Source organism: Lactuca serriola, chromosome 5 (assembly GCF_051521515.1).
Source record: "Lactuca serriola cultivar US96UC23 chromosome 5, Lser_US96UC23_V15, whole genome shotgun sequence".
Lineage (NCBI taxonomy): Eukaryota > Viridiplantae > Streptophyta > Magnoliopsida > Asterales > Asteraceae > Lactuca > Lactuca serriola.
This window is the reverse complement of record NC_136412.1, coordinates 155,161,673-155,172,856: the sequence shown is the minus strand read 5'-3', so window position 1 is coordinate 155,172,856 and position 11,184 is coordinate 155,161,673.

Sequence of the window (11,184 nt, the reverse complement as noted above, 5' to 3'; positions counted from 1 at the left end):
GACGAAATCTATATGGGCTTCCCATAGATTTCGTCCAATCCTCTTTCCAGTAGGAATCCATGTAAGGTGCACCTTACATGGGCCATGGTCACTAGGTGAGCCTAGAAACTACTCTCTTTTCATCATCTGGTTTACTTAAAATTTATCATGTTTGTGCAAAATGTTACTGATTTAACATCGATGCAAGTGTATGCACTTTTTGATGGTTTGTGCTTGTCACATGTCACTTCCAAAAAGAGAATGCCACATAAAATTTCTTGTCTTTTTAAAAATTTCTACATTCTCTTGAGTTTTTTTAAGCATTTTGAGTTATGATAACACCATATTCTTCTAGCTTTCCACAATTGATTGACATCTTATAATATTTTTGTCTTGACGGGTTTTCAGCAATCATGTTATAGTTGCACCACAATTCATAAAGGGATTTCGAAAAAGAAATTTGAAACTTAAAAAATCTGGTTTTTTATGGCAATATTGACAATGTTTTTTTCAAGTATAAGAAAAATGCAATGTTACATTCTAGTTATTTATGGTCCTTGAAAATGCAAGTGTAGGACTTAATTTCATATAGTCACCTACTTTTTTTCGATTAATAAGGAGGTATATGTTCCTGTTTGATGATTCAAGTATGTATCACTTATTTCTTATGCATTTAGTTTAACTTGTTGTTAATCACTAACACTTGCTTTATCATCTTCTATTTGTGCTTTTCATAGCCATACCAACTAACTCCATGTGGGAAGAAAGATGAATTCTCATTTCAATCATTTGTTGCAGTAACTTTTGATTGAAGTCCCATGCATCGCAGTTAGCTGCCATTTCCTTTTGACTTGATGGACTTAATGGGGCCTAACTTTTTACAAATTTTCCCTATTTTCTCCAATATTATTTAAAATCATTTATAACACCTGATGGAAAAAAGAGAAGACATATCCATGATATATGGAGATTATGTGTATACTTGTATTTGATTTAAGAGCATAACTACATAGTGTTTTCGGTTTTTACACATGCATATTTAAACTTTTATTTGGCAACTATTATTATATTTGAAGAAATGTGTTTTTTATATGGATTTTTGGACAAGTAATAAAGTCATGAATATGATGGTTTTTCAGTTTAAGTTAAAAGCAAAGAGTTTTCAGTTGGGAATCTTGTTTTCTGAAATAAAGATTTTTTTTATAATGCAAATATTTATTGTGCAGAATCCATTCCATCATGTTTTTGTTTTGGACTCCTGCTGATTCTTCTCAAGTTTCGGCATGCAAATGAAGTGTTTTCTTTCTAATATTATGTTGTAGAAAAAAAGTAATCATTTGCTTAAAGAGCAGAATCGTTAAACATGTATTTCCTTATTTTCAGTTACAATTACTATTAGTGAGAATATGATTACCTAGAAACATAGATGATGGCGACATGGTAGGGTTGGGTGACTGGGATGGTTCCGGTCTTCGTGTAGCCATTTTTGTGTAATATCTAAGATTGTTGAGTTCTCTTCCATGAACTGTGACAACCCTAAATTTTCATTTGTATAATTTCCACAGTCAAACACTTCAAATATTAGTCAAAAACGTTTCAGTACATTTTTGGCCGGATTTAAGTCCATTTGGTGTTTTATTTTATTTTTCGTCAAACGATTAAATAAAAGGAAGTGTCGTTATTAGTGAAGTGTAACGAGCAAAACAATCCAACACCTTAGCTAGGTGTTCACGGCCAAACAAGAGGTGTTTGGGCCGTAAACACCATTTTTCCAAGAACTCATGCATATAGCATGAGTTTACCCACCATTCCTCACTTTACACTTCCCACCTTCAAGTTCAAGAACACCCACCACTTTTTCTCTCAAGTATCATAAGTCCATATCTTCAAATCCGCCAAAATGTAAGTGTTTCCTTCCTAGATTCTTCCCTACAACACTTAATCTAGGGTTTATACATCATCTCATCCATGGATTTTCGATTTTTACATAGATCTTCAAGTGATCTTCAAAACACCAAGAACACCCTAGTGTTTTTGGGTCCTAAACACTCTTACAAGCTTCCTATAAGTAAACATAATATTCCTAGCTAGTTGTTTGCTTAGTATACTTGATAATACATGGACTAAACACCAAAAAGCCCTAAGAACATGATTTTACGGTTTGGGGATCTCCCAAAACCGTAAACACCCCCAAAGGGTGTTTTGATGCCCCTAACACCTTCTAATGCTTGGACAAGAGGCTAGAAACTTGCATACATGATCTAAGAACCACAAAACACGAGAAGGATGAAGTGGCCAAGAGTTTACGACCGTGAACCCAAGGGTTTACAACCGTAAACTCCCATGGAGTGGTCCAAAGGCCGCAAACTCCAAATGGGTGCCATTTCGAACCCTAACCACTTCCTAAGCCTTTGATTCGAACCTAGAACCCTTCTTTATGAAGCATGAGACCTTAAAACACACAAACACACCATTCCCATGAGTTTACGGCCGTAAACTCATGGGGGAAATGGTCCTCCAACTGTAAACACACATAGGGGTGACTATTTGAAGTGTAAACTCCATAGTGAGGCCATACACTCCTTAGAAACAACCCGTAGCACTCCTAGCACTTGAAACAAAGTGTTTTCATGCATTAGAGTGTCTTTACTTACTAAATTAGTGATAAAATGACTAATTAGATACATTTATGTATCAATACATGTTGCATAGGATCCGTGTGTGTGTCCAAGTCCTCACTTGACACCTAGCATCCTACCCAACACTTTCATCCACTCCACTCACTACAGGTGAGTTCATACCCCTTAATCGACCTTTTAAATGTTTTTAAATGCTTTTATAGGGGTGTGGGAATACAAGTTGAATCCAACAAGTTATAGTATCAATCGCATGTGATTTATAGCTTGCAACCAAAAACGATTTTCTATGCTTTTAACTGCTTTGCCAACAAAACTGCTTTAAATGGTTATCAAACTCATTTTTCATGTTAAATTGTTATAAAAATATTTCCAACTCTTTTAAACTTCTTTTATTCCCAAACATTATCAACACCAATATATTTATATAAGTGAGACTTGAAGGACTTAGGACTGATAGCTCACCTTACTTCCCGTTCTTGTTTGATTGTGGACTTAGGGTATATTGTTATTTGTCCGACTGTCGTTGAATTCTTAGTTATATATCATATATATTTGTGTTGGATATAAAAGTCTTCACTTCAGTTCAATACCTTTGGGTATCAAAGGCATGCAACCAACACTTTTATCTAACTATAATAGGTATAGTTAGGGATTACCGCTCATTACTACTATTACCATGATACTGCTATAGTTAGTACAGTTATGAGTCAATACATGTTAAATACTATGCAAAGAGAATACTATATACTATACAAGCGAACACTCTATACATTATACCAAGAAGTACATGATACTATAATACAAGAGAATATACTAAAAAAATGTGACATACTACTTCTCGATACGATACTTCAATGTGCTATCTTCGTGTAACCAGAGTCTCCTGGAGGGAGAGCAGGCATTATGTGTATAGAAGATTACTTTTACACTTTCAAAGGATCAAACATACAAATAACCGAGTCTTGGTAGAAGATTACTTTTGCTAGAAAATATATGATTTTCTAGGGTTCATACTATTTTTCAAACATTGATAACAGCTACTATATTACATGATTGAAAACACTTTTATACAAGCAATGACACTAAATACTTGTGAACTCACCAGCTTTATGCTGATACTCGTTTTCAAAATAACTTGTATTCTCAGGTCATCAGTAGATAGGTACAAATGCATCTTTGAGAAGATGGAGCACATACAAGACTCATCTTTTATCTTGATTATACATTTGGTGTCTAACAAATTGTACAGAACACGCTTGTATTACAAATTATTATATTAATGTAATGGATGTTGTTGCTTGTCTTTACTATTATGCATTGTTATGATACTGTACATGACGTCCTCCACCCCAGAACGTTTCCGCCGTTCTCGGTTTTGGGGTGTGACAGATTGGTATCAGAGCATTGTTTATAGTGAATCAAGTATATCAACCCATAAAAGATATACAAACTATAAACACATCGGGATTAAAACACTCTGACCAAGAATATATACTTTTAAATAATAAAATATTTAATTTAGTATATATATATATATATATATACATCCATTCATGCAAAGGGTCAGTATCATACTAGAACAGAACAAAAGTATTAAGATTGTTGAACAACACAATTAGACTTAGAGACATATAGTCAAATTTTTGTGGATGTAGCCTGATCAACTACATTTTCCTAGGAGTGACTAACATGTGCCTAAGAGTGGTTGTGGTGTTGCAACAAGTCTAAAAACTTACCAACACTACCACAAGAACATTAGAACAAGAATACTATAGGAGTATTCTGCATTTCTGTAATTTACATATGTGAGAACTAAAAGGGTCGTTACTATTAGGGCAATAGTTGCTAAGTGGATACTCTACGGTTACATGTAACTAAGACGCTATAGACTTAGAATCTGTGATCTTTTCTTTACTTCCTGTTCCTTGTTTCGTTGTGGATTTAGAGTTAGGGTCACTTATTCGAAGGTATATCCTGTCTCGGTTACATGTAATTGGTATGCATTATGCAAGTATTGGGTCGACTAATAACGATCATCTTATAAGTATCTTAGATTAGTACGTCTGTTAACTTTTCTTTCCACATTCTCACGTAGATAGCATGGCTGGCTTCCACCTTCCCGGCGATCCGTACTATCCGAACCAAGGCATTGGAGGATGGCTCGATGAAGAGTCAGAAGATGATCACCCGATCCCTTTGGATGATCACCGTGCAGAAGGCTTTTCAGATAGATCCGACTCCGAACCAGAAGTCAACAACCTACCCCCAGTAGCTCCAAACCCCAACCCCCGTCCAACATTTCAAGGTCCCACTCCTATGTGGGCAACAACCTTGAACCGATGGAGCGATGAACAGGGTCAGCCTTTACCTTTCAACAGAGACCGAAGCTTCTACGACATAAGCGAGGGAGGTTCAGTTGATCGAGTCTTGCCCATCATGGTCCGTAGGATTGTTAGGAACGTCGAGCAAGGTCATGCAACCATTGGCAGAGTTGTGGAAATTGACGCCAACTCTAACCTTAACACTGTCCGTATCCGCCAACTCGAAGAAGCCATGGAAAGGACTAGGAGGACCAATGAGGCTCTGCAGCAACAACTAGCTGCATCCCGAGCCGAATTCAGGGAACTCTGAATGCGTCAGAGGGCTCAGGAACGACATCTTCAGGAAGTTGTATGCCAACTGGCTGATCTTAGAGTTCGCCCAAGAGATACCCGTCGCCAGTAGAAGATGTCAACTCATCTTTCTCTTTTGTTTGAGGAATAGCCTTTTCTTTTCTATGCTCGGTAGAGCACTTGTGTGTAAACATTCCTAAACTTGAAAGTACTCTAACTAGACTTCAAAGTTGTCAACATTTTCCTTATGGTTTGATGTAACACCTACTGTTAGGTCGTTTTTCCTGAACTTATTTACAATAGTAATACCAGTAATATTGGCAGTTATCTAATCTGTTGGAGAAGTCTATACTCTTACGTTTCTCTACTCTATGTTATGACCCTATCGGATAGTTGGACTATGGCGATTTAGTCCATGAAACACTCTCATGATATTCATGGTCGATTCTCACTGTTATCATCACTTTTCATAACTTTTCAGTAAAAGATGCCACCTCGTCCTCGTCTGAACAAGGGCAGAACTGCAACCCAAGCTCCACCACCACCACCTCCTCCTCCGCAGTTCGATGCGGTGATGTTTCAAGCAGCTGTAGCCGCAGCTGTGACCGCAACTATGACCCAAATAAATTTCGGTGATGCAAGTGGAGCTGGAATGGGCACCAACTCCAGACATGGTGAAATCCACCCACGTACACAAGGGTGTACCTATAAGGATTTCATGAGCTGCAAACCAACATTCTTCAATGGGACCGGAGGGATCATTGCACTGTCCCAATGGATCGAAAGAACTGAAGCCATCTTTGAGATGTGCTCGTGCACCGAGGAAAGCAAGATTAAGTTCGCTGCTTGCACCTTCACTAAAAGTGCCCTGACATGGTGGAATGGCCATGTCAAATCACCCTCCTTGGTAACAGCCAACCCCATGGGCTGGGACACACTAAAGGACCTTCTGACAAGGGAGTACTGCCCTAGAGGTGAAATTCATAAACTTGAGGAGGAACTTTGGAACCTCAAGATGAAGGGGACTGACATAGTAGCTTATACAGCCAGGTTCTGCGACCTGGTAACTCTATGTCCTCACATGGTCCCTACTGAGAGCAAGAAAATCGAACGATACATCTGGGGTTTAGTGCCCTCATATCGAGGGAACGTTTTAGCATCACATCCTACGACCTTTGACAGTGCCAAGGAATTAGCCCAAAGGTTGATTGATCATGAAGTTCCTTCCACTCCATCAACAACCACAATGGTTGCCACTACACCGACCAAGACATCCAACAACAAGAGGAAGCGGTGGGACTGAAAGAAGGGCAAGTCAACTCAATCCTCTTCCAAGAACCAGCAAACTGTGGCTGTCCATACTGCCACTACTCCTGCTGCCTCTGTGCCAGCCAAAACATATGCTGGAAACTTACCCAAGTGCACCAAATGCTCCTTCCATCATAACGGCCCCTGCCGTGAAATGCACTGCACTAACTGCGACTGGAAGGGCCATACCGCTCGGTTTTGCAGATCTCAGCCCAAAACCATCAATCAAGTTCCCAGCACCGGAGTGAGCCAAGCCTGCTATGGTTGTGGCGAGAAAGGGCACTTCAAAAGAAACTGTTCGAAAGTTGGGAATACGAGAGGAACAGGGAGACTACTTGATATTGGCCACAATGAAGCAGTAGCAGACCCCACAGTAGTCACGGGTATGTTCCTTCTTGATAACTCTTATGCTTGTATCCTATTCGATAGTGGGGCAGAAAGAAGCTTCGTAAACCAAAACTTTAAACGCTTACTTAAACAATCACCGCAACCACTAAAAGAAACCTTTGTCATAGAAATGGCTAACGGGAAGACAGAGAGTTCTAACGAGATCTACATAGGTTGTACCCTCACGCTAGATAATCATTCATTCCCAATCGAACTTATACCAGTATCAATCAAGAGTTTCGATGTCAGCGTGGGCATGGACTGGTTGAGTCTCCATCGTACCGATATCCTGTGTTTCGACAAAGCAATCCATCTAAATATACCAAATAATGAAACCTTGTTAATCTACGGAGACAAACCCAGTATGAGTCTTCGTATCATCTCCAATATTCAAGCCCAAAAGTACTTGCGTAAGGAATATCGTGCATTCCTTGCAAACGTCGTCGATACGAGCCAGAAAACAAAAGACCTAAAATACTTCCCAGTAGTACGCGACTTCCCCGACGTTTTTCCAGAAGATCTACCTGGTTTACCTCCCCAATGTCAGGTCGAGTTCAGGATCGACTTAATTCCAGGAGCTACCCCCGTAGCCAAATCGCCCTATCGTCTAGCGCCTGCTGAGATGCAAGAACTGTCCGGTCAACTTAACAAGCTACTCAGCAAGGGCTTTATAAGACCAAGCTTCTCACCCTGGGGAGCACCAGTCTTGTTCGTAAAGAAGAAAGACGGATCGTTCCGTATGTGTATCGATTATAGAGAACTCAACAAGCTGACGGTCAAAAATCGTTACCCTCTTCCTCGTATAGACGATTTGTTTAACCAACTGCAAGGGGCGAGTTACTTTTCCAAGATTGATCTGAGGTCCGGGTATCACCAGTTACGAGTGCTTGAGGAGGATACCCCGAAAACAGCCATCCGAACTCGTTACGGACACTACGAGTTCGTAGTGATGCCGTTCGGACTGACCAATGCGCTCGCGGTATTCATGGACTTAATGAATAGGGTGTGCCATCCTTACTTGGATAAGTTCGCCATCGTCTTCATTGATGACATACTTATCTACTCTCAAAGTAATGAGGAGCATAGCGATCATCTACGACAAGTCCTGGAAACCCTACGATTTGAGAAGCTATACGCGAAGTTCTCTAAGTGCGAATTTTGGATCCAAAGAGTCGAATTCTTAGGACGCGTGGTTAGCGAAGAAGGAATCCACGTGGACCCATCCAAGATTAAAGCTATTGAGAATTGGTCAGCACCGAAGACGCCTACAAAAATTTGTCAATTTCTAGGCCTTGCTGGCTACTACCACAGGTTCATACAGAACTTCTCTCGGATCGCGAAACCCCTTACAACATTAACCCAAAATGCGTGGCCTTTGACTGGGGAGAGAAACAAGAGAAAGCATTCTAAACCCTGAAACGAGCCTTATGCACCGCACCGATACTATCCCTCCCCAAAGGGATAGAAGATTTCGTGGTATACTGCGATGCATCCAACCAGGGGCTCAGTTGTGTTCTGATGCAACGAGGTAAGGTTATTGCCTATGCCTCAAGACAGCTAAAGACACACGAAGTTAACTACACCACACACGGCCTCAAATTAGGAGCGGTTGTGTTTGCCCTAAGGATCTGGAGACACTACCTGTACGGTACGAAGAGCACGATATACACCGACCACAAAAGCCTCCAACACATATTCAACCAGAAGGAGCTCAATATGAGACAACGACGGTGGGTCGAGCTACTCAATGACTACAAATGTGAAATTCGTTATCATCCGGGTAAAACCAATGTAGTAGCAGACGCCCTGAGCCGGAAAGAATATTCTGGTTGAAGAGTCAATTCATTAACAATGACTATCCATTCGCATCTATCCGCACATATTAATGAGGATCGGCTCGAAGCCTTGAAACCTGAAAATGTGGCGGGAGAATCCCTGTGAGGAATGGATAAGAACTTGGAAGTCAAGGGTGACGGAGCTTTATATCTCATGGACCGAATATGGACACCGTGACACGGTGGCTTCAGAGACTTAGTCATGAAGGAAACCCACAACACTCGATACTCCGTCCACCCAGGTTTAGATAAGATGTATCTGGATCTTAAAAAGTCTTACCGGTGGCCTAATATGAAAGCAGAGATTGCTACCTTCGTGGGTAAATGCCTTGCTTGCGCCAAGGTCAAGGTTGAATACCAGAAACCATCAGGTCTACTACAGCAACCGGAGATACCTGAATGGAAGTGGGAGCGGATCATTATGGATTTCATAACCAAACTACCCAAGACAACGGGTGAGCCTGATACCATATGGGTCATCGTCGACAGATTGACCAAGTCCGTGCACTTCCTACCCATCAAGGAAACAGACAAGATGGAGAAAGTCACAAGAACATACATTAAGGAGATCGTATGACTGCAGGTGTTCCTATATCTATTATCTCCGATAGATATAGTAGGTTCAATTAGAGGTTCTGGTAGTCATTACAAAGCTCCTTAGGAACGGGGCTGGACATGAGTACGACCTACCATCCGCAGACCGACGGGCAAAGTGAGAGAACTATCCAAACCTTAGAAGATATGTTGCGAGCCTGTGTGATCGACTTTGGGAAGGCGTGGGATACCCACTTACCCCTTGTCGAGTTTTCTTACAACAACAACTATCGCACGAGCATCAAGGCCGCTCCATTCGAAGCCATCTACGACCGTAAGTGCAGGTCCCCTCTGTGCTGGCCTAAGGTGGGTGACACTCAGTTGGCTAAAGGACGAGTTCCTGACAGCACTCTCACAGGTCCGGAGATCAATCGAGAAACGACCGAGAAGATCGTTCAGATTCGTGAACAATTGAAGGCCACTAGAGACCGACAGAAAAGCTACGTAGACAAACGAAGAAAACCCTTGGAGGACCGAGTCCTTTTGAAAGTCTCACCCTGGAAAGGCTTTATACGCTTTGGGAAGCGTGGAAATTTGAATCCAAGATACATAGGACCTTTCGAGATTCTCGCTAGGATCAGCCCCGTAGCTTTCAAACTCAATCTACCCCGCGAGCTCAGTAACATACATCCTACCTTCCACATCTCGAACTTGAAAAAGTGCCTATCCGATGAGACTCTTGTAATCCCACTCGACGAGATCGAGATCAACGAGAGCCTCAACTTCGTGGAAGAACCTGTGGAGATTATGGACCGAGAGGTCAAACGAACGAAACAAAGCCGCATCCCAATAGTGAAGGTTCGCTGGAATGCCAAGCGAGGACCGGAGTTCACTTAAGAGCACGAAGATCAAATGAAACTTAAATATCCTCATCTTTTTGCTTAGTTATTGTGTAATAACTTAGTTGTTTGAACTCTAATTTCGGGACGAAATTCCCTCTAACTGGGGGATGATGTGACAACCCGAAATTTTCATTTGTATAATTTCCATACTCAAACACTTCAAATATTAGTCAAAAACATTTCAGTACATTTTTGGCCGGATTTAAGTCCGTTTGGTGTTTTATTTTATTTTTTGTTAAACGATTAAATAAAAGGAAGTGTCGTTATTAGTGAGGTGTAACGAGCAAAACAATCCAACACCTTAGCTAGGTGTTCACGGCCAAACAAGAGGTGTTTGGGCCATAAACACCATTTTTCCAAGAACTCATGCATATAGCATTAGTTTACCCACCATTCCTCACTTTATACTTCCCACCTTCAAGTTCAAGAACACCAGCCACTTTTTCTCTCAAGTATCATAAGTCCATATCTTCAAATCCGCCAAAATGTAAGTGTTTCCTTCCTAGATTCTTCCCTAAAACACTTAATCTAGGGTTTATACATCATCTCATCCATGGATTTTCAATTTTTACATAGATCTTCAAAACACCAAGAACACCCTAGTGTTTTTGGGTCCCAAACACTCTTACAAGCTTCCTATAAGTAAGCATACTCTTCCTAGCTAGTTGTTTGCTTAGTATACTTGATAATACATGGACTAAACACCAAAAAGCCCCAAGAACATGAGTTTACGGTTTGGGGATCTCCCAAAACCATAAACACCCCCAAAGGGTGTTTTGATGCCCCTAACACCTTCTAATGCTTGGACAAGAGGCTAGAAACTTGCATACATGATCTAAGAACCACAAAACACGAGAAGGATGAAGTGGCCAAGAGTTTACGGCCGTGAACCCAAGGGTTTACAACCGTAAACTCCCATTGAGTGGTCCAAAGGCCGCAAACTCCAAATGGGTGCCATTTCGAACCCTAACCACTTCCTAAGCCTTTG